This window comes from Poecile atricapillus, chromosome 30, assembly GCF_030490865.1.
Source record: "Poecile atricapillus isolate bPoeAtr1 chromosome 30, bPoeAtr1.hap1, whole genome shotgun sequence".
In the NCBI taxonomy this organism is placed as follows: domain Eukaryota; kingdom Metazoa; phylum Chordata; class Aves; order Passeriformes; family Paridae; genus Poecile; species Poecile atricapillus.
In genome coordinates this window covers 3,085,134-3,113,013 of record NC_081278.1, presented here as the reverse complement: position 1 = coordinate 3,113,013, position 27,880 = coordinate 3,085,134, and the positions used below count along the sequence as shown (strand labels likewise).

At 48.0% G+C, this 27,880-nt stretch overlaps 1 long non-coding RNA gene and 1 pseudogene across 1 annotated transcript; both read left to right on the top strand.

Annotated features, from left to right (window-relative positions):
- Positions 1-27,880, top strand: part of LOC131589891 (zinc finger protein 850-like) — a 480,942-nt pseudogene that overhangs the window by 113,760 nt on the left and 339,302 nt on the right.
- Positions 18,087-23,169, top strand: LOC131589906 (uncharacterized). The gene is made up of 3 exons (XR_009279875.1): positions 18,087-18,132; positions 18,444-18,534; positions 23,086-23,169. It is a non-coding gene; the product is annotated as an uncharacterized LOC131589906 (long non-coding RNA).

Below are 27,880 nucleotides of genomic sequence, written 5' to 3'. Positions count from 1 at the left end.
TTATGTTGGAAGGGGCAATGTGCCTAACACCCTTTGTTCTTTCTAGCTTTTCCTCTGGGGTTTTTACAGGACCATATTTTCTGTTATAGTTTAGTAACTCTTCTGCAACTTCACTCCATGTCCAAATTTTGTGATTTCCAGCAACAAAATTGAGTTGTGAGTTTGTATGTGGTGAAGGATACGTGTACGGAGAAAACCCAGGATCAGATCTACTTTTATTATTCGAGTTTTCCAGAAGCCTGTCCAGTCTTTCTATTGGGCTTATGGCAGCTATTGTTTTCTGGAGAAGGATAGCGGTGGGTTTAAGCGATTCTGGAAGGCCACGAATTAAAGGGGTCATAATTTCAGCCTTCACAGGTAACAACATTGGTGATTCAGAACCAACAATTAATTTTCTTTCATGAATCAGTTGTAGACAGGCTGCCTTATGAATGTTTTCTAGAATTTGGTCCGGGGAGCCGGTTAGAGCTACAGGATCTCCCCTTTCCAGGGGATTAAGTCCCCCTGCCCAATATGCAGCTCGCTGTGTTAGGGACCATGGGTTGCGGTTATCTCCTGTTGTTAAGAACACGCCATGTCCCCAGTAACCACTTGCTTCTTGTTCTGTTAATCGAATTTGATCTCCCCCTGTGAGAGACACTCGGAATACGTATTCTGTCTCTGACTCGTGAGGGAGACGCCCGTACTCCTTTTTTAACTTAGCCAATTCAGTAGCAGTGTACGGGATTTCTTTAGTGGTTATATGTGGATCAAGATCTTCATCATTGATATAGTTGTATTCTGTTTTAATCAAAGGTCTTATTTGGGAGCAACAATTTTCACCACAATTTTTTACCGAATGTAATTCTGCTTGAGGATATATGTGATTTATCTGAGGAGTTTCTTTTTCCAGCGACTCCTTAAAGGAATCAGCAGACTGTGAATTTTTGGCACACTCCTCACTCAGAGCAGTTCGTAAGAAATGAATTTCATTTTGCAAACTTTCAACTAAATTTTGTAGGGATTGTATAATTACATTCTCTTCCTGCCTTCGTCTCGTGCGAGCCTCTACGGCTGATGTAAGGCAAGCTCCCAATACAGAACAAATTATGGTTTTATTACAGCCAAATTTGAATTTTGACTCATGTTGCAAGGAGCAAATTCTATCAGTTACGTTTTCCAAGGTGAACCAATTATTTTGAGCCCATTCTTCCCCAGCTGGGGAGGGCTTAGCATTGTGTTTTGCTAACAAAGCAATGAATGCAGCTTTATCTTTTATACTAGAGTTTTCAGAGTGTTCACTCATCTTTGTGTGTGTGAAGGGTCCAGTACCACTACAGGGAGGTAAAACTAAAGTTACGCACAAACGCAGCCTTTGCCACGTCACCCTTCGCGTCCCTGTATGGATGAAGAGACTAAGTCTGCTTGGGAGGCACCCCTTTATGTTAAAATTCAAGTTTGTCTCTTCACTACACCAAGCAGTCAGAATTCATCAAAAACACATAACAGTACACAGAACCACTACAGGGAGGTAAAACTCAGTCACACTACATCAGACGCAGCCAGCGCTGCGTTCCCCCCTGCTGTGGGTGGAGAGACCAAATCTGCTTGGGAGGCACTCCTTTAGTTCAAAATTCAGGTTGTCTCTCCGCTACACCAAGCAGTCAACATATAAAAAATCAGTAAGTCCCACCTTTTGTACTCAAAGGTCCCGTGTAAAATTCTGAAGACAGAGCCCTCAAACGAGTGTAGGGGTGCTTTTCACCTGGGCGTGTGCAGTTTGCGAGAAATTCAAGTCGCCTCCCTTGCTTTCTAGGCACTGCTCACCAGCGTGGCAGGCTAGGTGCGGCTGAAGCGAAACGTCCTTCCCCTGATACAGACTGCACAACAACCTGCAACCCCTTCTGTCTCTCAGAATCCTGTCCGTGACGCCAATTTATGTCACGATCCGCAAGGTGGGATTCGTGATGTGGTTCTTTTAGTCGGTCTTAGAGTACAAAAGATTATCAGCAAACCAAGGACTTAAACAGCAAAACACACTTTATTGAGTGCTCATCAGCACTAATATGCGATAGAGAGAGAGAAAGGAGAAAGCAAAGCATAAGGAAAAGAGAGTAAGGGGATTATAGCTACCAACGTCGGAGTCCACTCAGCTGTCCAACGACGCAGAGTCTTCTGTCCGTTGGGGAGATCTCAAAGGAAGGTAAGTTTGGGGTATAATTTTATAGTCTTTTGCAAAGTGAGGGGCGCAGGGCCAAAAACAGAGGAGATTGATGATCATTGTGATGAATTCCATTGCGCAGGGGACAGGTGTAGGGTACAGAGCGATCCATGTCGTGCAAGTCTCTGCTCACCAGCAGGAACGAGGGCAATGTGTGGTGGAAAACCCATTGCACAGGGTACCATGCACAAACCTCTGTTCACCAGCTGGAACGAGAGCCATGAGTCGTGGAAAACCCGTTGCGCAGGTTACCAAGTCTCTGCTCACCAGCAGGAACGAGAGCAGTGTACCGTGCAACCACCTGCAAACAATCACTTAGCAAACATCCACCTCAGCTAGGCCCAAACCCCCAAGCCAAGTCCCTTGTGATATTCAGGGTCTCAGTCTCTGTCCTTGAGACGGTTGTGAGACAGATGAGGGAATCTTCGGACCGTCTCTTACAGGTGCCTCAGTTTCATCATCTCATTTATTATTCTTGGGTCCTGCAGCATTCTGTGGATTCCATCTGGTTTCTTGTTTGGCAGGATAGGAGCATTATAGGAAGACATCCCTGGCTCCAAAAGCCCTGCCTTGAGCAGGACTCACTAACAGGCTATGAGCCCTTCCTTCCCTCTCTTGGAACAGGATATTGCTTTTAGACACCTCTTGTCCTGGTTGCTTCAGGGTAATTTGGAGAGGCTTCATATCTAATTTTCCCTATTTCCCTGGGGCTGCCCACACTTCTGGGTTCACGTCAGCATAGGCCCTGCCAGACATTTGTCATGGAGTTATGTTGATATATTTTATATATTAGTAAGGGCCTGTCTGCACAAACCAGTCTTTGAAATAAGTCATGATATTAATGGCTAAAGTCCTTGAAACCTTCCTGCAGAAGAGAGAGTAAAGCAAAACAATATCCTTGTGTGTAAGAGAAAAAATGTAAACCTGTGTGTATTAGCCAATAGTAACTTGCTTAGCCCGTGAACCCTGTAGAACCCTATAGAAGGTGCGCTAAAGATAGAAATAAACGGCGTTCACATTTACTTCTGTGAAGACTGGTGGATAGCTGGCGGTCTCTCAATATCTAGCACTTCGAATGGGACACCCTGTGGGCAGGGGTCTTTGGTGGGTCCACGCATAGTGGGACGGAGCCTTGGACCGAGGTTGGTGGAGCGGATCTGAGCGCAGATAGATGCTGCCTTGGATCGGTACCGGATAGGCAACCTGAGCACAGTGAGATGCGGAAATTCGGGTTGCTGGGGGAGTCTGTGGTGCAGGGGCGTAGTAGAGGGGTCGCAACCTTCCCCCCCATCATTTGCCGCTAGCATGGAAGTGGAATTTGCGGCGGCGAAAAAACTGCTTCTTAGCATTCTTGTTAAACGAGGTGAAGCAGCCCGGGAAAACAACCTGGATATGCTCATTATATGGGCTAATTGTCATGGGCATTTGACAGTGCCCTCACTGCTCTTTGCAGTGAAGGAACGGACTGATATAACGGCTCTGATATGGGAAACGGCAATCACAGAAAAGAGCAAGGACACTGTGTCTCTCGGTCGAACTTGGCAAATTGTAATTAATACCTTAAAAAACCAGAAAAGCGAGATATGCTGAGGTTGTGAGCCCCGTAATTCTACCTGCATCACAGTGGCAGATGCCTTTACCTCCCACTGCTGGGCAAGCACTCCTATCTATGCTGCCCTTGCAGAGAGGGAGGGAGAAGCAGAGAGAAGAAAATAATGAGAAAGAAGTTCCACAGCGAACGCTAAAACAACAAACAGAATCTGTTCACTTATGGCAGGATGTGATACATCCAGAACTATTTGCTTCACTTTTGGAGTCATTTTTAACACTACAATCTTATTTAAGTTCCAACTTTACCACCCTGGAAGAAAAGAAGCCAAATTTAGATTGGTTTCCACCCGAACCAGGGGGACATGGGGGAGCACTGAGGTGTGTGCAGAGAGCGGGGGCACCCTTGGGGTAGAAGCAGTGCAAGAAAAGTTCCAAGGCCACGCTGAACAATTACAGAAGCAGTTGAGCAGAAACAGGTGGCTCAGACAGCTTCAAAGAGAGACAAAATAGCCAAAAAATCACAAACTATATGGTATCTAGTTCAAACTTCATCACTGTAATTAGAAGTTGATAAGCTGCAATGGTCACCGTTGTTACCACCTGGCCCTAAGAGATTTTTCGTGTAACATTGCCTGCTTTTGCAGAATCGTGCCCTTTTTCCTCTATTGGCGAACAACGAGAGAGAAGTTGAGAGAAAAAAAACTGCATTTGTTAAAGTTAATTTTGTGAGGTTTTTTTTTTCTTTCTCTCCGTTTTTCCTCTCTGCGAGAGTATGTGGAAAATGTGAAGAAAGATAACAGCAGAGCTGCAGCAGCAGCAGGGCAGGCAGTCCACCCCCCCGCTCCCTCTCTAAGAAAAAGCACCGGGATAGTACCCAGTTTGTTAAAAGGTCATGATTTATTGGGTTTTCAAAATGTTTTTATATACCCTTTTAGAGTTAATTTTGTGTTTTAAGTAATTATGAGTTTATGCAGTTGCAGTTTTTAGTGTTTTACTAGAGAAATTATTGTGATTCTTTGGAAGTTTAAAAAAAAAAAAAAAGGTGTTTAAGGTGAATATTAACAGAAGTTGCCTTGCAATAATTGGTTTTAGAACCTAAGGTTAAAATATGGTGTGATTTACAGCTTCTACAAAAACCTTCCAATTAATGTTATCTAGAGAAGAGATTTGTGGTTTAAAAAACAATTAGTTAAGACAACTTTACAAGACAAAGTTAAGTTAAAGTATATATTATCTATTTGCTTGTTTTTTCCACAATTTTAATAAGGTAATTTCAATGTGAGTTCTTTTGTTACATAAAACACATATAACTGCATATATACCTCTGGAGGCCTAAGAACCAGCCAGCCTCACAATCCTGGCTCTCCCCTGGAGAGCTTCTCCCTAGGCGAGACACTTTTATCCCGTGAAGAGAAAAAGTGTCACTCCCAGAGGCCGTTGAGTTGAACATGTTAATTTGTTACACCCCATTGGTTTCCCTCCCTATCAATCCACCCCGATACATGTATCCAAGTTTCCCCCGCCCCTCTCCTTCCCTATAAATACCCCAGTTTTTTTCCCCTGTTGGGGGAGCTGCTGTCACCGGCTCCCTTCACTGAGGGCCCTGCTACAATAAAGGCTGTTTCTCAGTGGAATGCCATACAGCTCTCTAGTGTCTCTCTCCGCGTCGCCTGCACGCTGCCGCTGAGCTGAAATCACTCACCGGGCAGAGGACGTGCCTAAGCCCCTGGGCAGTCCTTTTCAGGACGGCTTCTTCAGGGTAGTCATGGCACCCCGTCATCTACACCGCCGCGGCAAGTGGCGCCCAACGTGGGGCAGACAAAGAGCCCCTGAAGAAGCGTCCGCCTGCAGTTTTAACTGCAGAGCGTGCCACTGTTGGAGCTGCCACCCCTCGAGGAGAACCACTTGCATTCTAGCAAGTGGCAATTTGAAGGGCTGCGACCAGGACCCTCGCTGACCATCTGGGGCTAAGAAGACAGAAGATAGAAGAACCCTTGAGGACCGGCCGCCAGGTGACCACCTACCCACCAGCTTTCTGTTGGCCTCAGCGGCATCGGCCAAAGAAAAAGTGTGAGTCACCCCATTAAGGATTTTTTGGGCCTTTCTCATTTTCGTTTGCATTTTGCTGCTGGGTGGGGAGTGAGAAGGATGGGGAATCAGCTTTTCAGACCCAAGCTGACCCCTCCTGAGAGGGACTTTTATATCCAAGTTGTGGGCACCCTCAAACCGGGAAATTTTAAGTTTTCAAAAGGGGAGTTAAAGAGATTTATTAATTGGATTTTTAAACATTTTCTAGTTGATTCTACTGCTAAATCGGGAAAATTTTGGGACAATGTGGGGAGAAAGTTGTATACTGTTCAGGTGGGGGGAGATTTATCAGTTGCCAAGTTTTTTCCTTTGTTTCAAACCATTATACTTTCTGTTGAGAAAGAGGGAAAAAGAGTTGATGAAGTTTTGGGCCCCCAGTTGAAACCCCCGTCCCCATTACCCTTTCCAAGTGTTTCTAAACCCTCTTCCCTACCTGAGGGACAGTTGGCAGGTGGACGTAGCCACCAGGCACAGGGTTGCTGCCGTCTCCCTGACACCCTCCCACCGCCTCTCTACCCTTACCAGGACGGCACTGGCCATGCTGCTCTGGACCTTTCCTCTACCCTCCTCCCTATGCCCACATACCCGGTTGCATCCCCCCCGGTTTTTAACGTTAGTAAAGATGGCGCTGGCAGCATGGCCAGCCCCGCCATCTTGTCTCCTTCGCACCCAGGTTTTCCCACCCTTGCACCTTAAAATGGTCACTTTCCCGCCTCTACCCCTTCTCTTCCTGTCGCGCCCTGCTCTTCTTCCCCTCCCATTGCGTTGCTGGGTGTAACGGCGTCAGGCCCCTCCCCTTCCATCTGGAAACCCCTCCCCATTGTGGACCCCAGTCCCGCCCCTTCCAACCAGAGCTCTGCCCCCAATGGCAATCCCACCACCAGTCCCCCCAAGACTGGGACCGGAAGTGCTAATGACGGCAACCGGAAGGAAGCCATCTTGGCTTCCTTGGCCACTCACAAGCGAGCCAATACCGGTTGCCCGAAACGGCCACGCGCTGTCAGCAAGCGCCCCCCATCTCCTCCAAGAGACGAGGACAGTGAGTCCTCATATTCAGATTCTGAATATGAGGACCACTGGGCCGAGGTACAGAGGCAAGCCACGCGGGCAGGGGACTCAGCCCCATCCAAAAAGATCTTAGCTTTCCCTGTGGTACATAAGGACAGGGCAGGGGCACTCACTAATGTATGGGAGACCCTACGCTACAGGGAGTTACAGGAGCTGTGCAAAGCCGCTGAAGAGCATGGCCGGGGCTCTCATTTTTTTCAAACACCTACTGGAAGCCACTTTCACCGCCCATGTCATGGTGCCTCATGATATTAAAAATATCATGAACTGCCTTCTCTCCCCAGCAGAATACATGCTATGGGAAAAGCAGTGGAAAAAACATCTGAAACAGTTGGCAGATGCATGTGCCAAAGATGCCAACAAACCAAATTTAACTAGAACAACTGGCAGGAGAAGGTGACTTCCAGAAACCAAGAGATCAGGCCCAAGATCTGCCCGAGGCAGCGTTACATGACATCGCTAATGCTGCCAAGATGTCTCTTTTTGTTACTCCCGATGACAAGGTGCCTACGCAGAGCTTCACAAACATTAAACAAGGGGCAAGTGAATCCTCTATTAAGTTTGTAGATAAACTAAAATTGGCAATTGAAAAACAGAGGGCTCCCAAGCACAAAAGGAATGCCATCCCAAGATGGCAATGGTCAATGCAAATTCAGAATGCAAGGCAGTTTTGCGAGCCCTTCCACTTGACCCCGAACCAACCATTGACCAAATGGTTGAAGCCTGCACCAAGCACTTTGCTGCCCCAACTGAGAATACAGTAGCACTTGCAGTCGCAAAGGGAGTGGCAGAAGGGATATCTGGCGCCTATGCAGTAGAGAGAATGAGAGAATCCAGCACAAGCCGCTGCTTTAATTGTGGCGAATCTGGACATTTTTTTAAAGACTGCCCAGAGAGACATTTTCTACAACCACCTACCCACCAATGGTTACCCAGATCAAATTGGCATTCGGGAAACTTCAAGCAGAGCGCGGAACAGCCCTGCGCTCTGACATCAAATCAAATGCTGCACCGCTCCACCCCTCCTGCCAAGTCCACCATCCTGCCTCCACGGGGACCACAACCTCAGACCCAGCAAGTGGAGCAATCCAGGTGGGAACCCGGCGTCAATTGGTAACCAGACTCTCCTTGCAGCTTAAGGGTGACTGTGTTTATAAGATCCCCACAGGGAAACGTGCACCACCAGGCGGTCCATCCAACATTTTAATACTTGGGGATCCAACCAACTCTCCGGGACAAGTCCATATAACACCTGAAGTCCAGACTTTACACCCAGGAGATGAAATTTTCATCTCTCTAACTTGCACAGACCCTTCTTATTTTTTAAAACAGCAGACTCCAGTGGCACAAGCCTTTTTGTTACCAAATGACTGTCCGGAACAGGTTCCCCTCAATCCCACTGCCTTGTGGACTCAAGTTGTGAGCTCCAACAAGCCTATCATGGAGTGCAGCCTGTTCTGTAAAAGGGAAAAGAACCATCGCCCAGGAATGCTGGACACCGGAGCAGATGTTACCATCATTGCCCATTCCGAGTGGCCAGACACTTGGGAATTGCAGCCTGTGGCAGGGATGATTTTGGGAATTGATGGAGTGGCGGTGTCTATGAGAAGCAGGCACAATGTAATAGTAGAAGGTCCCAAGGGAAAAATCCAGCCATTTGTTGTGAGGGCACCAATCACCCTCTGGGGGAGGGATCTCTTATCCCAATGGGGGACTTCTTTCCGTATTCCCAGTGGGGATTTTTAGTGGGGGGTCACTGAAGAGCGCGCTAAGCCCACCATCTCCCAACTCACCTGGAAACAACAGCATCCAGTGTGGTTTGATCAGTGTCCCCTTTCCGAAACCAAACTGCGCGCACTAGAAGCCCTCGTGGAGGAGCAGCTCACCAAGGGCCACATTACGGAGACCAACACCCCTTGGAACTCCCCTGTCTTTGTTTTACGCAAACCAGGCAAAGACAGGTAGAGACTCCTCCATGACCTCCAAAAAATCAATGAGGTCATTGAGGATATGGGCCCCCTCCAGCCTGGTATGCCCTCACCTTCCATGCTTCCTCGGGACTGGAAGCTTGCAATCATGGACATCAAAGATTGCTTTTTTAACATCCCTCTCCATCCTCGACAGCCCCCAGGTTTGCATTTTCGGTTCCCTCCCCAAACAGACAGGTGCCTCTAAAAAGATACCATTGGCTTGTTCTCCCGCAAGGGATGAAAAATTCTCCCACCGTCTGCCAATGGTACGTAGCCCACATCCTATCCCCAGTGAGGGTCCTGGTCCCAGACGCAGTTATATTACATTACATGGACGACATCTTGGTTTGTGCCGCTGATGATGACTGCCTCCACCAGACTTTGCAAAAGACTATAAAGAAAATTGAGAACACTAGGTTTGAGATCCGCGAAGACAAAATCCAGTACACTTGCCCTTGGACCTACCTTGGACTCCGGATTCATGAGTGGACCATCGTGCCCCAGCAGCTGACCATCAGAGACGACCCCAAGACCCTGCGGGACTTACATCAGCTCTGTGAGTCTATCAACGGGTACGTCCTCTGCTTAAGATAACGACAGAAGTCCTCGTGCCCCTCTTCAATCTGCTCCGTGGCAGCGAGGACCTCGACTCACCACGCGCCCTCACACCGGAGGCCCGAGAATCCATCACCAAGGTCCAGGAGGCCCTGTCTTCGCGGCAAGCACACCGGTATAAACCCAGCCTGCCCTTCCAGCTGGTTGTCCTGGGTAAAGCCCCGCGCTTACATGCACTCATTTTTCAATGGGACATGGCATTGAAGGATCCTCTCCTTATCATTGAGTGGATCTTCACACACAATCAGCCCACCAAAACTGTTACAACTCCACAGAAAATCATGGCTGAACTCATTAAAAAAGCAAGAGTTCGTCTCCGCACTCTTGCGGGGTGTGAGTTCGCATGCATTTTCTTTCCATTGACAACTGGGGATTTGGAGCCTTTACTCCAAACCAACGAGAGCCTTCAGTTCGCTCTCGATAGCTATTCAAGCCAAATTTCTATACACCCACCTGGCCACAAATTATTTACAACCACGTTTAATTTGGTCCCCAAATTATTACTTAGCAAAACACCACTCAAGGCTCGGACAGTTTTCACTAATGGCTCTGGGAAATCTCACAAGTCAGTAATGACTTGGAAGGACCCAAGGACACAGAAGTGGGAGTCTGATGTCCAAGTGGTTGAGGGATCACCACAGATTGCTGAATTAGCAGCTGTCATCAGAGCTTTTGAGAAATTCCAAGAACCTTTCAATCTGGTGACTGATTCAGCTTATGTGGCTGGAATAGCTATGAGAGCAGAACATGCATTTCTGAAAGAAGTCTCTAACCCAAATTTATACAAATTGCTTTCTGAATTAATATATTTCATCTCCCACAGAAAGCAACCATCCTATGTCATGCATGTGAGGTCACACACTGACCTCCCAAGTGCCATCGTGGAGGGTAACAAGAGAGCGGACACCTTAGCCATGCCTGCTGGAGCGGCCATAGTCCCAGACATTTTTGTGCAAGCAAAATTGTCCCACCAATTTTACCATCAAAACCTCCCCACCCTGATGAGGATGTTCAAGTTACCCAGGGATCAGGCTAGGACAATAGTTGCCACCTGTCCCAATTGTCAATCTTTTCAAGTTCCAGTGATGAATTCTGGAGTTAACCCCCGAGGACTCAACAGCTGCCAAATTTGGCAGACTGATGTTACCCACATCCCATCCTTCAGGAGAGTTAAGTATGTTCATGTTTCGGTAGACACTTCTTCTGGTGTAGTGTTTGCCTCAGCCCACGCAGGAGAAAATGCCAAACATACCATCCGACATTTTCTCCTTGCATTTGCTACCCTGGGAGTCCCCCAACAAATAAAAACAGATAATGGACCCGCTTACACCTCTCACAAGTTGAGAGATTTCTTCAGCCAGTGGGGGGTGAGGCACACTACAGGCATACCTCACTCTCCCACAGGGCAATCAGTTGTGGAAAGGACACACCAGAACCTTAAGAGAGTCCTTGATCAGCAGTGGGGAGGAACAGAGATCATTCCTCCCATTGAGAGGCTCTGTAAGGCTCTGTATGTTATGAATTTTCTGACTTGTTCACCTACAGAGCCTGACCCCCCTGTAATACGGCACTTCTCCAGTTTGACCCATGCCAAACTCAAGGAGAAGCCTCTGGTGCTGATCAAAGACCCTGAATCACAGCAAACACTGGGACCTTTCCCATTGATTACCTGGGGGAGAGGGTATGCTTGTGTGTCGACACCATCTGGTCCTAGGTGGCTCCCAGGGAAACATATAAAACCATACTTAGGCCCTGCAAACCCTGCACCAGAACCAGATCAATCAAAATCTCCTGTGACCCACACAGGTTCTCAAAAACAACAAGACACCGCAGCCTGGAGATGGAGACGTTGCCAGAGCCCACTGAGCCGGCCTGCCACCAGACCATCGATCAGATGGCGACCGACACAGCTTACCGCCAGACCACCCACTTCATATAAACCAAATCGTCGTGCCACCAAAACTGCCAAATGACAAGAGCCAACGTACAGCTCGACACTGAAACGCACAAGTTCCTCTAACTCCTTTCCCTTCCCTTTTCCCTCCCCCTCTTCCTTTTCTCACCTTAAATACCTACCCTTGAACTACTCACTTGCTAATTTGCACAAAGATGCAACTTAATGCTGCTACTGCTGGTGCCTTAGCCATGCGTCCCCCTCTACGCAAAATGGCCCCACCAGCAATCAACTACCTCATCCCCAATACCCATTCCCTGCTTATATATTTTTTTTTTCTTTTTTCAGAAAAAAAGGGGGGAGGCAGGAGAGAAAGGGGAAAAGAAAATAGCCCCCCCCAAAAGTCAGAGCTGATCTTTTTATGTTCTGTTATAGAAAATGGAGAGCAAAACCATCCTCGAGTTCCTGACCATCTGGATGCTCCCGAAAACATCAGCTGTGGATGCCAGGCTAGTAGCACAGCCCCAGGATTCGATGGACTGTGCTGCTTCAACCTATCAAGTCACAGTGAAGGCATCTACACTTGCATCCAGAGACTCCAACATGCGGTTCAGGAACTCAAGGCCGAAAAGGAGCCCCAGTGGTTTGAGGACTTTTTGAGCAGCTGGGGACTCAAAGATTGGGTTGCCTCCCTCCTTAAAAACATCTTTTGGATTTTTTAAATTATCATTATTGTTCCGTGTGTTTTCTCCTGTTTTAAAAGGTTGATAACTAGGTCTCTGGGAGATGCCTTTTTATTAAATAAAGAAGGGGGAGTTGTGGAGGCCAGGGAACCGGCCAGTTCAGAAATCCTGGTTCTCCCCTGGAGAGCTTCTCCCTAGGCGAGACACTTTATGTCATGCAGAGAAAAAGTGTCACTCCCAGAGGCCCTAGAGTTGAACATGTTAATTTGTTACACCCCATTGGTTTCCCTCCCTATCAATCCACCCCGATACATGTATCCAAGTTTCCCCTGCCCCTCTCCTTCTCTATAAATACCCCGGTTTTTCCCTGGAGCTGCTGTCACTGGCTCCCTTCACTGAGGGCCCTGCTATAATAAAGGCTATTTCTCAGTGGAATGCCATACAGCTCTCTAGTGTCTCTCTCCACGTTGCCTGCACACTGCCGCTGAGCTGAAATCACTCGCCGGGCAGAGGACGTGCCTAAGCCCCTGGGCAGTCCTTTTCAGGACGGCTTCTTCAGGGTAGTCGCGGCACCCCTTTCTCAGCCTCCAGCGGTTTTAACTTCCTTAGGTGTTTCTCTTTGTTTTCTTAAATGCCAGTCTATCACAGTTTGATAGACCATGCTGGATTAAATAGCATTTGTTGTTGGCCAGTTTTCCTGATTACATAGGGTCCAGGTTCAGAAATTTTTGGAGTCAATCTAATTGGTGGCTGTGTGGTAGGTACTACAACATGAAAATTAAGCTCTCCCCAATATTTGGTATTCATTTTACCACACACAACGTTGGAGGACAATTGTACAGCCGTTAAATTCAGCCAACAATCTTGATTCCGAGTTTCACAAGATTTAACCTGGCTACAAGATCCGGCGACTTGACTGTGTAGAGGCTCAGTGTGGGATCCGGTACTCAGTCTGCAGCGTATTGAAACATCATCACCTTGAGTTAACAGGAAAGAAGGGAAAACGTTAGTGTGGTCCCGAGTGTGGGAAAAGGTTTCAGACCAGCTCAGATCTCCTCCAGCACCAGCGGATTCACACAGAGGAGAGGCCCTTCCGCTGCCCCGACTGCAGCAAGGGCTTCAAGTGAAACTCCGCCCTCATCACCCACCGGAGCATCCACACTGGGGAGAGGCCCTACGAGTGTCCCCAGTGTGGGAAGAGCTTCACCCAGAGATCTCACTTGACCAGACACAAACGGAGGCACTGGTAAGGAAGCCCTGCGAGTGCCCCAAGTGCACGAAGAGCTTCGTGTGCTGCCCCAGCTCCATCCCCCATCAGAGGCCCCACGTTGGGCAGAGCCCTGATGACCCACGTTCCCAGTGATCTATGTTGGGAACACACCGGGCTGGTGGCCATTCTGGTTTGGTTCTATCTTTTGATTCATCTGCATTCCTGTAAAACAGACAAAATTGGGGCAAAATCTATGAATTCATCAAAGGCATCTAAAGCCTCACTTTTCACTAATGCTTGAAGGGAATCTGGGATTCAAGGAGATACTTGGGAGTATTTGGGGATTTTGGGGGTATTTGGTGGAGTTGTCTCCATTTCTTGGCACTCAAAGAGCCTAGAGGCTTTGATCTGTCACCTCAAAACCACTCAATGCCACTGAAAACGACTCAGTCCCACCCAAAATTACTGGATTCCACAGCCCCTCAGGGTGTGATGTCCTAAGTATTAGCTTTCATATTTTTCATATTCTGCAGTGCCTAGGTTTGGAGTTTTGAACTTCATATTAATGTTAGTGAGCTCTCTTCACAGAGTAGGTAGACAAAACAATTCCTTTTCTAGCTTGATACCAAGGACAATTGTTACAAGTTCCAGGCCCAAAAGCATGAACAAGGGTGGACTGAAGAGAGAAAACAAGAAGGACAGGACTTCGTCATCTGAAGCTGTAATTGGACAATGAACCCCAATCTGCAGATGGACCTAAGCTTACAAAAATGTGAGACCTTGCAATCAGTTGTCCATCCATTTCTGTGGCCATTTTTGGTTCATCTTGGGTGTAGCCCTGGCCAGGCTCTTGTACTGCCCAAGGTATATCCTTTAAGGCCTTTTAATAAACTTTATTCTTACCTCTGTGCAGCCTCTGTTCTAGGTCAGCCTTCTGAAGGCATCAGGTGGAATGGGGTTGGAAGGGGACTGGGCAAAGTGGGATGCAAATCAGGAGGGGTGAGATGGGCATTGGGTGGGGCAGGATGGGTGGGATGGAGTTTGGGAGGTGTGAAATGGGGGAAATCGGGCTTGGGAAGTGGGTCTTGATGTCCAGCAGGGATGGGATGGGTTGGGACTGGGGAGGTGGGGTGGGGTCTGGAATGAGACAGCCAAAATTTGGGGATGACAAAGGGAGCGGTAGCCTGTTATTGAGTGAGGTTTTGTGTGAGGTGCCCTTTCCCAGGGAGGCTAAGATTTAGTTTCAAATGAATATAGTTAAAGTGAGAGGCATGGGCAAGAGGGAATTCCATCCCTCTGCCTCTGAGGATGGGCCCTGCGAGCCCAGGAAGAAACTCCACCCTGGACCCCTTGTGGGGTGGCAGCCCAGGGATTTCTGATTGGCTTTGGGCCCCTGGGGTTTCTCCCTTGCTGCGCTCCCGGTGGTCCCTGACCTTGAACTCCACCCTGGTTCTCAAAACCCATCTCCCTGCCTCTGTTCGGGGCTGTCTCTGGATCTGAGTGTTCCTGAGCTGGATAAATGGTTTCCTGAGCAGAATCCTGTCTCGTTGGTGTCCCATGCTGGTTCCTGGTAACTGTGGCCTCCCTGGACATGATCCTGCAGCCCCGGAATGCAAGACCCTGCAAACTCAAAACCTGCCCTTGACCCCCCAAAAAATCCCAAAATTCCCTAAAATTCGCCCAAATCTCCCCAAATTCCCTTCATTTCCCTAAAATGGCCTTTTTGTTCCCCTCCGCTGCCTCTGCAGACGGTGTCTTGGGGACACCCCCAGGAATTTGCAGGGGGTCTCTCCTCCCCTGCCACACCCAAAAACCCACTGCTTTTGGGAAAAAAACTCCCAAAAATCCCTTTGATTCAAGGGGGAGTTCCCCCAATTTTTATGCATTTTTTGGGGGTTCCCCACAGATTTTTCAGGTTTTTTTGCCTTTTTTTGCCAGTTTTTTTGGTTTTGGCATTTTTCAAAATGAACTTTTTTTGGGGGGGCGGGTTCCCCCAATTTTTTTGGGTGGTCCCTCAATTTTTTCCTGGGAATTCGACCCCTCCCCTGATATATCCTTTGTCCCCCTCCCCCCAAATGGGGTAAAGAGGATCTTTTTTTTTTCTTTTTTCTTTTTCTGTTTTTTGTTTTTCTGTTTTTCTTTATTTTTACCTTTTTCCCCTCTTTTTTTTTCTTTTTTCCTCTTTTAATTTACTTGCACTTAATTTGGAAGGCTGAGGGGCAGGAATTTTGGGGAGGGGTCGCCTGGGGGGGCTAGAAAAGTTGGGGAGACGCCCATCCCCTCAAAAAACAGGAAAAATCAAAAATCACAGGAATTCTGGTGTTTTCCCCCCATCCCAAGGTGTGAAAAATATGAAATAAAAAATTTTCGTTCACAACTTTTCTGGTGATTTTTGGGGAGGGAGTTGCGATTTTGGGGGGGGGGGGGTTGGGGAGGAGTTGCTGTTTTTTTGTGAGGGAGTCTCCCAGGTTTTGAGGTGGAATTGGGGAATCTGGGGGGAATTTGGAGGTTTGGGGGGAAATTTGGGGTGTTGGGGAGAAACTTTGAGGGTCCTGGGGGAATTTCGAGGTTTTAGGGCAGAAATTTTAGGATTTTTTTGTAACATTTGGGTGTAGGGGGAGGAAATTTGGGGTTTTAGGGGGAACATTGTGTTTCTTAGGGGGAGGATTTGGGGTTTTGGGAAAGAAATTGGGATGTTGGGGGGAAAATTTGGTGGGTTTGGGGGGAAATTTGGGGGGGGGGGAAATTTTGGGGGTTTTGATGAATTCTGGGGTTTTGAGGGGAAATTAGGGTTTGGGAGGAAATTTGGAGTTTTGGGGTGGGATTTTAAGTCTTGGGTAGATTTGGGACTTTGGGGGGAGTATGGGGGTTTGGGGGGTTTTGGGGTGATTTGTGAGGAATTTTGGTATTTTTAGGGAGGAATTTGGTGGTTTTGGGGGGAAATTCAGGGGTCCTGGGAGGGTTCTGATTTTGGGAAGGGGATTTGGGGAGAATTTTTTGGGTTTTGGGAGAATTTCCATTGATGGGGAAGGGTCCTGATCCCATTGAGAAGGGGCATTTTGGGGAGGCCTGAATTTGGGGAGGGGACTCAGGGAGGATTTCCCATTTTGGGGCAGGGTTTGGGGTGGATTTAGGGGGATTTTCCAGTGGGGTCTCTAGAGGGGCTGCGGGTCCCAAAAGCGGCTAGGAGTCCCAAAAGGGGCTGGGAGTCCCAAAAGGGGCTGGGGGTTTCAGGGGTTGGGGATTCCAAAAGGGCCTAGGGGATTCCAAAGGGTCTGGGGACTTTGGGGGCTACGGGATCACAAAAGGGTCTGGGCTACCCCAGAAAGGGTCTGGGGGGTCCCTAAAGGGTCTGGGAGCTTTGGGATTGGGGTCCAAAAATGGTCTGGGGGTTTCAGGGGTGGGGGTCCCAAATAGGTCTGGGGTCCCCACCCAGAAGAATTTTGGGATTCCAAAAGAATGTAAGGCCCCACCGCAAAGGAATTTGGGGATTTTTGGGATTCCAGAAGGATTTAGGACCCAACCCCAAGGATTTATGGGATTTTTGGGGTGCCCACTGGCCGAGAAGGGCACAAAGGCCTTGTTGCGCTGGAACTGACCTGCTCATCCAGGAAGTTCCCAGAGTCAAATTTTGAGGATTTTTGAAGGATTTGGGGTTGTATAGGACCAAGCTCAGCAGGGGGTAAATGTCTGTGTCCTGAGGGATCAGGTGTGGGGCCAGAAGGGTCATTTGGGGTCAGGTGTGGGGTCAGAGTGGTCCTTTAGAGTAATATAGGGTTATTTGTGGTAATTTGGGGTCATTTGAGTCATTTGGGGTTACTAGGGTATAAGAGACAGTCTGAAGTTTCCCTCATCTGCCTCACAACCATTGCAAGAACAGAGACCAAGACCCTGAAGACCCCAAGGAACTTTGTGCAGGGGTTCTGACCTGGTTGAGGTGGAAGCTTGCCAGGTGATGGTTTGCAGGTGTGCTTGTTGTGCTGTCAAGGTACACTGCCTTCATTCCTGCTGCTGAGCAGGGACTTGTAAGGAGCGGCCTGTTCTGTACCTTACACCTGCTTCCCAGAGCAAGGGGTCTCATCAAAATCGCCGAGGAATTTCCCCACCTCTTTGAAGCCATAAAATAGATAGCCTTCGAGAAATAATGGGTTAAAACATAGAATATGAAGGGAACATCTGGAGGTAATAAACACAACGACAGGAGGGAAAGAGAAGGATAAAAAATCACCGGACTAAGCGTAATTTAAGCCGAAGCTAAAGCATGCCTAATGTCAATATGATAAGTTGGCCCTAGGAGGTTGGGAACTCGGCCAACTACACCGGGAAAGGACCAAATTTGGAAAGAAGTTCAAAAGTTTAAGGAGGAAGACTCCTCGGAGACCCTCGCCCACGATGAAGGCCGACCGGAACGACCCCCGAAAAGATCCTCAAAATAGAAGTTTCCACCCACGCCCCGCCTACGGCACGCCCCATATGAATATGCATGTATATGATGTAATTCCAAACCTAAACTGTATAAAAGGCATGCTTTTGTTGTAAGACTTTGGAAAACTCCCTTTAGAGATTTCCCCAACGTGCACGTTGCTAATAAAATACCTCCTGTCTATCTGACTTAAACTGCGTCTCTTAGACAGTTATTCATCGCCTTTTGGGGCAAAATTCGGCATCAGTTCTGGCGACCCAGGTGGGACGAAACAGGAGACTCAGACTTTGAGGGGTTCCCTCCGAAGAGCCGGTCCGGGGCCGGGACCCTCTGGGGCCCCTGACGGATTTTTGTCAGAAGAGACTCCCCTCCCGGACCAGCGCTCTTCGGCAGAGGAAGGATTCCCTGCATCTCCTGCTCCAATTAAGAGGTATTTTTAATTGTTTATTGGTTTTGGTTTAAAGCGCTTTATTGGGACACGGGGGTCAGACGTGACCACCGAAGGGTAAACCAGGGGACGCCCTGGTAAAAATCCCTAATTGGTACCATTTGTGTTCGATATCTCGGACATCATAGGTTTTGGTACTATTGGTGTTTGTCCCTAATTGGTACCATTTGTGTTCGATATCTCGGACATCATAGGTTTTGGTACCATTGGTGTTTGTATGTGTTTTGTGTGTTCGTTTTATGTGTTTGTTGCAAAGTTTTATAGGAGACATCTTGTCACTCTTTATGTAATAGATTGAAACGCGCATTGTGCTGTCTACGTGCCTTGAATTTGGGAAGCCGGTACTTCACAGTTTGAGGGCGACTTTTTTTGTGACAAAACCTGGTAAAACAATTTTATTTTATAAGTGTGTGTTGTATGTGAGGGTGAGTGAGACGCAGCGTAGCTGCGAAGCGAGAGGGAGTCCTGCTCCGCATTTCCTGTTCTTCGCGAGAAGCCAGGTCGGAAACGGACGAAGCGATTGAGATTGTGTGCATGAAGTGTTAAAATATATCAGCATATCGTGGTTGCGAGAGAGGGACTGTTTCGGTTAACAGAAAACGCAGATACAGGGGATAGTCATGGGAGGTCAACAGAGTAAGGACGTAAATATGAAAACCCCCTTAGGGTGCATCCTAAAGCATTGGAAGGACCTGGGAGGGAGTCCGGGGTTGGAAGGAGGGCAGCCCATTAAAATCAGAGATTGACGGGAGAAAAAACAGCCCTCAGGGACTAGATAGTCCACAGGGGTCAGGGAGCTACATGAATGCTGACAGCCCACCCACACTGGAGGTTGAGGGGGAGGAAGGCAGTGGGTCAGAAGCAGAGAGCCGAAGGGAGGCACGTAGCATACCCGAGCTCAGTCCATATGGAGATAGCAACACCTCCAGAAATGGAGGCGTCTGTAGAATGGAAACCAGTGCACCAAGGACTGGGGATAAAAGCAATTCACCGGGAGGCGACGTCCCTAAATTGAGATACAGCAAGAAGAATGATAATGAGGCATGCGAAAGGGAGGCAGAGAGTAACTCACAGAAACTGAACATAGTAATTCAGATAGAGGATAAGAGAAGTGGAGGGGGAGCAGAGGATGAGAGGAACCGCAGCCCGGGACAGGATAAGAGCTGGCAGATACAAAAGAGGCGACAGACGCAGGATGAGAATCGGATGGATTGTGTGATAGAGATAGGAGAGGAAAATGAAGAGCAAGAAGGGGGAAAGAAGAAAGAGAAGAGAAAGAATAGGGAAAGCATTGAGGCACAGGAAGAAAATCCCGGGGAGGGGACCAGTCACTCGTATTACACCAGATCTGTGGCACGGGGGGAAGCAAAGCAAGGGGAGAAAGGGAATCGCACGATAGCTCCTCTCCGATAAGTTATGCCAATAGTAGGGGAAAAGACTAGAGTAAAGGTGCCATTCTCGACGAGTGATTTGAACAATTGGAGGGATGAGGCAAGGAACTTCAGGAGGAATCCAGAGGGAGTAGCAAAGAGGTTTGAACTAATGGCAAAGAACTTAGATATTGATTGGGAGGATATAGAAGTGATGTTGTCAGAGTTGACAGATACGGAAAGGGAACTCGTATTGGAAACGGGGAGGCGACATGCCCAACTATTATCGGGGAGACTAGAAGATAATTTTCCCAGCAGTAAACCAGAGTGGGACCCGGGCAACGCGGAACACTATCAACGGCTAGTGCAGTATAGAGCTAGGGGAGGGTAAAAAGGAATTAGACTTTTTGATTGATACGGGAGCAACCTTTTTGGTTTTAAACCAAGAATTTGTACCTAAAAGTGATGAATTTGTGCAAGTTGTGGGAGCAACAGGCCAACCAGAAAAGGCTTACTTTTGAAACCCATTAAATACAAAATTGGGAAGCAAATGGGAATTCATCAGTTCCTGTATTTACCAAATTCACCAAAACCCCTACTAGGGAGAGACTTATTGGAGAACTTGGGGGCCGTAATAAAGTTTAACAAAGACCAATTGGAGTTTCAAGTAAATGAAGAACAACTGATTACAGCTCTAAGCCTAACGATCAGTTGTGTGGAGCCTAAACCTGAAAGCCACAATTTCGAGCAAATCCTGAGCAAGATGTACCCATTGGTGTGGGCTACTGATATACCTGGAAAATCAAAACAAGCAGCACCGATTGTCGTTGAACTTAAAGCTGGGACAAAACCGGTGAGAAAGAAACAATACCCTCTGAGGATAGAAGATAGGAAAGGGATTGAGCCCACAATCAGAAGGTTTATGGAACTGGGGTTATTGGTAGAATGCGAATCAGATTTTAATACACCAATCCTGCCAGTCAAGAAACCTAATGGAACCTATAGGTTAGTCCAGGATCTGAGAGCAGTAAATGAAATAACTAAGGCATTGCATCCGGTAGTTGCTAACCCATACACGCTTTTGACCAGACTGAAGGAGAATTTGGCCTGGTTCACCGTATTAGATTTAAAAGACGCGTTCTTTTGCCTCCCCTTAGCTCTCGAGAGTCAAAAGATTTTTGCCTTTGAGTGGGAATCTGTAGATAGTGGAAGAAAGACCCAACTCACCTGGACAGTGTTGCCCCAAGGGTGGTGCAATTCCCCTACGATTTTTGGGAATCAGTTAGCCAAGGAACTAGAACAGTGGGAAAGGCCGCTGGGAGATGGCACCCTTCTGCAGTACGTAGACGACCTCCTAATAGCAACAGCGACAGAGGAAGAATGCATTGAATGGACCATTTCCTTGCTGAATTTCCTGGGTTTAAATGGATATCGAGTCTCTCGACAGAAAGCACAGCTGGTACAGACACAAGTGGTGTACCTGGGATACGAAGTCTCCAGAGGACAGCGATCCCTGGGAGCAGCTAGGAAAGAGGCCATCTGCCAGATGCCCAAACCAGAGACGGTGAGAGATCTGCGCGCCTTTTTGGGGATGACAGGTTGGTGTCGGTTATGGATCTACCAGTACGGGATACTCGCTAAACCACTGTATGATTTGTTGAAGGAGGCTAAGAGCATCCTAGTTTGGACTCCCGAGGCAGAAGAAGCCTTCAAGAAGCTGAAGATGGAACTAATGAGAGCACCAGCCTTAGGTCTCCCAGACGTATCAAAACCATTCTGGCTGTTCTCCCACGAACGACAAGGGATGGCCTTAGGAGTCCTAGCACAGCAGCTGGGACCGCACAAGAGAGCTGTGGCCTACTTCTCTAAGCGATTGGATGAAGTAAGCAAAGGATGGCCAGGCTGTCTGAGGGCAGTGGCCGCAGCGATAATTAACATAGAAGAGGCCAGGAAGCTCACGCTGGGCCAAAAGGTGACTGTACTAGTATCCCACACCGTGTCAGCTGTGCTGGAACAGAAAGGCAACCATTGGTTGTCGCCTTCCAGATTCCTAAAATACCAGGCCGTTCTGGCTGAATCAGATGACGTAACCATTCAGGTAACTAACATTGTGAACCCAGCTTCATTTCTAGAAGGAAGAGCCCCGGCAGAACCCATCGAACACAACTGCCTGGAAACAATTGAAGCTGTCTATTCCAGTCGCTCGGACCGCAAAGAAGAGCCGTTCGAAGATGCGGACAACTGGTTCTCAGATGGCAGCAGCTTCGTGAAGCAAGGAGTAAGAATGGCTGGTTATGCGGTCACTACTACAGAAAGGGTAATTGAGTCGAACCCCTTACCCACAGGAACTTCAGCCCAGAAGGCAGAACTGATAGCTCTGACTCGAGCTCTGGAATTGGCAGAGAATATGCAAATCAATATATGGACAGACTCTAAATATGCCTTTTCTGTTGTACATGCTCATGGGGCCATCTGGAAAGAAAGAGGACTGTTGACTACACAAGGAAAAACAGTCAAACATGCAGAAGAGGTTCTGCGATTGCTAGAGGCGGTCCAACTCCCAGCTCAAGTGGCCATAATGCATTGTAAGGGACATCTGAAAGGCAATACTATTCCAGAAATAGGAAATAGAAAGGCAGATACAGAGGCCAAATTGGCTGCCACAAAGTCTAGGGAAGTGGGAATAATGGCCCTAATACCAGGAGACCTGGATATCAGTATCAAGCCAGATTACCAGGAATCAGACCATAAATGGATTCAAAGAAATAAGGGCAAAATATTAGAAAATGGTTAGGGTCAATTGGAAACAGGACAGTTAGTAGTACCAGGAAATGTGATGTGGCAGTTTGTAAAAGCAGAACATGAGAAGGCCCATTGGGGTTTGGATCCGCTTTACCAATATTTGCAAACCAGGATAGCAGGACCGAAATTATTTACTACTATAAAGCACGTAACATCCCAGTGCGAACGGTGCCTGAGAAATAACCCGAATACGGGAACCAAGATACACCAAGGAGCCATAAGTCGAGGTAAATTCCCAGGTGAAGTATGGCAAATTGATTTTTCTGAGCTCCCAAGAAAAGGGGGGCTCCGATATTTGTTGGTATTAACTGATACATTTTCTGGGTGGCCTGAAGCATTCCCTTGCAGGACAAACAAGGAAAGAGAAGTGACCGAAATACTGTTGAATGAAATCATTCCGCGGTTTGGGGTACCGAAGAGTATTTCCTCGGATAGGGGTACACACTTCTGTGCGAAAGTGGTGAGAGCAATAAGCAAAGCATTATGGTATCAAGCCTTGCCTATTGCTCTGCTGAGGCTGAGAGTCAAACCAAGGTCAAAAGAGAAGCTAAGCCCATTCGAAATCCTGTATGGTAGACCTTATGCTATGCAAGTTGTAAACGGAGATGCCATAGGCCAAATCGGTAACCAGTACATTTATGATTATGTAATTACAGTGGGGAAACAATTGGATAAGAATGCTACCGTGGTAATAGAGCACCAACCTAAACAACCTGATTGTAAATTGCATCCGTTTAACCCCGGTGATTGGGTGTATGTTAAGAATCTTTTAGGAAAACCCCTACAAGAGAAGTGGGAAGGACCTTTCCAAGTGCTGCTGACTACCTTCACCGCGGTCCGGATCAAGGAGCGACCTACGTGGATTCATTACTCGCGGGTCAAGAAAGCTCCAGAGAGTAAACAAGAGGAACGGACATCATGACCTTGACTTCACCTCAAGCCCTTTCAACCCTGATCATTGGACTCTCGATAAGTATAGTTCTTCCCCGAGACTCTGACCCGATAGATCCATGGTCTCACGCACACCAGTGTATCCACCCGGAATGGGGAGCGAAGGGACCCTATTTCGAGGTATATGCCCTACGTAACAATCAGCCATACGCAAGTAAATTATGGCATCAATCTTCCATGGTAGCATACAAGGGAGACCAAATCCAAATTGGGTGTCGAGAGCTTGACTCAGTGGAAGGAAGAACAAAGCAGCTAGTATTGACAATTCGATCCTTGGGGAAGTCAGCATCCGAACATAACTTAATTACCTTTAGTCCGGTAAAAATGGGTAAGCCCACTATTTGGAGGCAGCAAAAGGGCCCAATTTCATGTCGGTGGAGTGATTTCCGGGAAGATCCAACCGGATCACAGCCCCAAAGACTTGCCCCAAGAAACCACTCCACCAGCGGAATGCAAACAATGTTTGGGCCAGTTATGATTATATCAAAAATAAGTGGCAATCGGTTAGCACAGAAGCATGTATTCCTAGAGGACAGCTAGGTTATGTTTGCGAAAACGCTGTAGTAGAGGCAGAAGATTTATGCTTAGATGCTGAGAATAGAGTGTGCACCTTTGAAGTGCTTTTGCGTAATCGAACACAGTCACAAGTTTACTATATAGGGAATGGGTGTGCTTGCGTACGGACAGCCTGTGACAATGTCACTATAGATAATTGCCAAGAGGAAACTAACAATACTAACTTTTGTGTATGCAACTTTACCAAAATAGTGGGTTGCGATTTTCATTATACTGTCCCAATAACTACTCAACAGCTAATTAACACAGATTTTAACCTGTATCGAGAAATACCAGAATTGCAAATAGGGATGGATGTCAAAATTCTCAAAGCAATGCTCGCACACCCTAAAGTAAAGGAATTGGTGCAAAGAGTGAATCAAACAACTACACGGATGGTATGGCAGGTAGAACATGATTCAGAAAGAATAAAGAATGTCCTCACCGAAGTAGAACAAGTAGGCCAGCATCATTGGTGGGATATCTTCACAGGATTTTCCCCAACAGCCACACAGGTTTTCAATTACCTGGTGCCCCCAATGATATTGGTAGTTGGAGCCCTGTTGGTTTTAACTTTTACAAATATTTTTATGTGGTGGAAGCTAAGGATCATAATGAAAAGGACCCAAATGGTTTGGGCTATGGTACGAGCGCATCAGCGCTCTTAGGATTAGACATCAGCACTCTTAGGATCAGACCTTGACGAAAGAATTCGTAAGTCATAAGAAAAGGGGGGAATGAAGCCATAAAATAGATAGCCTTCGAGAAATAATGGGTTAAAACATAGAATATGAAGGGAACATCTGGAGGTAATAAACACAACGACAGGAGGGAAAGAGAAGGATAAAAAAATCACCGGACTAAGCGTAATTTAAGCCGAAGCTAAAGCATGCCTAATGTCAATATGATAAGTTGGCCCTAGGAGGTTGGGAACTCGGCCAACTACACCGGGAAAGGACCAAATTTGGAAAGAAGTTCAAAAGTTTAAGGAGGAAGACTCCTCGGAGACCCTCGCCCACGATGAAGGCCGACCGGAACGACCCCCGAAAAGATCCTCAAAATAGAAGTTTCCACCCACGCCCCGCCTACGGCACGCCCCATATGAATATGCATGTATATGATGTAATTCCAAACCTAAACTGTATAAAAGGCATGCTTTTGTTGTAAGACTTTGGAAAACTCCCTTTAGAGATTTCCCCAACGTGCACGTTGCTAATAAAATACCTCCTGTCTATCTGACTTAAACTGCGTCTCTTAGACAGTTATTCATCGCCTTTTGGGGCAAAATTCGGCATCATCTTGGCCAGCTGCCCCTTGCTTTGAAACAGACTGTAAAAATTACTTTTCCAAGTTACTTTCTTCGAGAGAGATGTCTCCATGGAAGAAGACACCGGCGACCCTGTCTCGTCCGTTGGTAGCTATAACTCCCTCCTTTTTTCTCCTTGCATTTTGCCTCTTTATCCCTCTCTCCCTCTCTCTCTCCCTATCCTCTATCGCATAACCCTTGTTGCTGGCACTAAAATAAAGATGCATTACTGCTGTTGTGATTTAAACTGAAATCCCTTGGTGTCCTTTTTGCACTCTGAGATCAAACGAACCTCTCACGACTCCCACTTGTGTTAGCAGATCGTGACACTCGGGAGCGGGGTGACCCAAGGTGCGGCTTAGAGCAAATGCTCCACGGCACAAAGATATTGGTAGGCGCACGGTGGAGACAAGGATGAGGAGGAGATCTCCAGTATGGGTTCCAAAGGCTTTTACTCAGCAAAAATATATACTCTGCTCAGTTTTGGGAGCTTGTCTTACAGCAGCTATAGAAACTTCCTTTAAGCAAAAAGGTGAGGAAAGAACTAGAATGAACTCCTTTCAAAACCTAGTTGAAATTTTGCAAAAACAATTAGATGAAGAAAGGAATGAGATCCATCTCTTGCCAGTGGCCCGAAGAGAGGAATGGGTTAAAAATTCAAAGAATGCTTACTCACCAAAGAAACAGTGGAGAGGGAAACCCCTCTCATTAATCAAATTTACCCTCAAAAAGAACTAACTGATGAAAAATTGTGGGGACCACTGCTGTCCTTGAAACCTTTAATTAAAACAGAATATAATCATATCAATGATGAAGATCTTGATTTGCATACAACCACTAAAGAAATCCCGTACACTGCTACTGAATTGGCTAAGCTGAAAAAAGAGTACAGGCGTCTCCCTCACGAGTCAGAGACAGAATACATACTGCATCTCTCACTGGAGGAGATCAGATTTGACTGACACAACAAGAAGCCAGTGGGTACTGGGGACATGGGGTCTTCTCAACAGCAGGAGACAGATGTAACCTGTGGTCCCTAACTCAGCGTGCAGCTTATTGGGCAGCAGGGCTTAATCCATTGCAAAGGGGAGACCCTGTAGCTATAGTTGGTACTCCTGACCAACTACTGGCAGACATGCACAAAGCTGCCTGCTTGCAAATGATACATGACAGAAAATTAACTATTGGTTATGAATCACCAATGCAATTACCTATGAAATGATGACCCCTTTAATTCGAGGCCTTCCAGAATCACATAAACCTACAGCAATTCTCCTTCAAAAAACCATAGCAGCTATAACTCCTGTTGTTGGCACTAAAATAAAAGTGCACTATTGCTGTGATTTAAACTGAAATCCCTTTGTGTCCTTTTGCACTGTGAGATCAAACGAATCTCTCATGACTCCCGCCTGTGTTAGCGGATCATGACAGAGTCCTCAGCAATGCAGGCAGCAACACAGGCAGGAGGACACAGATGGCACTTCCTGGCTGGGACAGGGCTTGTGGCTTCAGCAGAACCACCAAAGGCCAAGGGGCTTCTGGCCATCTTTCCTGCACCACTGCATGCCTCGGCAGCTGGCAGAGCACAAGCCCCTTTTTCCCCCTCTTCCCCTATGCCCCACACACCCTGGGCAGCAAAAGAAAGCTCCTGGGAGTCTGTCTATTATAACATATCCTATATTATTTACATACTAAAGCAAAACAAAAACGAAAAGAACAATCTTGAACGAAAAAAGTCCCTGCTGGCTGCTCATGTGGCCCCAGCAGACAGAGCCTCCCAGATCAGCTCTCTGCAGAGCTCCAGCAGCGCAGCCAGCTGAGGCCAGACAGACGAGGCCGTGACCTCCATGCCCTGCGGAGCTGATCTCGCAGCCTCTGGAATGTGGAGATCGGAGCGTGGTCTCCTGCCCTGAGAAGGCACAATGTCTGAAGTGCCAGGCTTCCAACCTCCAGGCTGCTGTCATATGCTGTGTCTTCAAGGGCTGGAAGAGAGAGCAACAGAGCCACGGTCAGATCCCAGACCTGCGGGGGCCCAGCAAGAGCCCCCTGCCAGGGCCATCCCAGCTGGCTCTTGCCATGGCCAGCAGGGAGCAGGGACCAAGGGGATCAGCCCGAAGCTGCTGGCCACGAATGCCCCACATGCCCCTGAAATCTCGGTGTGCTCTGCCCACGCTGCATCTCATCCACACAGGGAGCAGAGCCCTCCACAGCCGGGCCAGGGCTTGCAGCTCTCCCTGCCAGCCCCGCTGACAGTCCGCTGCCTTCACTCACCCTCACAAATGAGCAGCATCTCTTTCTTCTTTTCCCTCAGCTGCTCCCCGGCCATCCCTGGGAACACAGAGCCTGTCAGGGCCCCAGCGGCACAGCTCCCTGCCAGCGGCGCTGCCAGCCCTGGGGCCACACGCCCTCCTGGCCCAGCAGGGCTCAGCCCGGGCCCTTGCCGCATCCTGACTCAGCCCAAGGGCACGGCTGCCAGAGGCCGGCAGCAGCCCCGAGGGCAGCCGGGGCTCCAGGACGCCGGGCCCGGGTGCCGCTGCCGGGGCAGCAGCCGGGGCTGGGGCCGAGCTGCGGCGGGGCGGGGAGGGAGCCCGGGCTCGTGGCTCACCCATGAACCTGATGGCCGCCGCTCGCAGGGGCTCCTGTGGGCTCTGCAGGTACGGCAGGGCCCGGTGCAGGTCCTCAACCGCTCGGTTCCTGTCCTGTGCCAGCTGCAGAGAGCGGCAGGAGGGAAGGGTTGGCGCGGGCT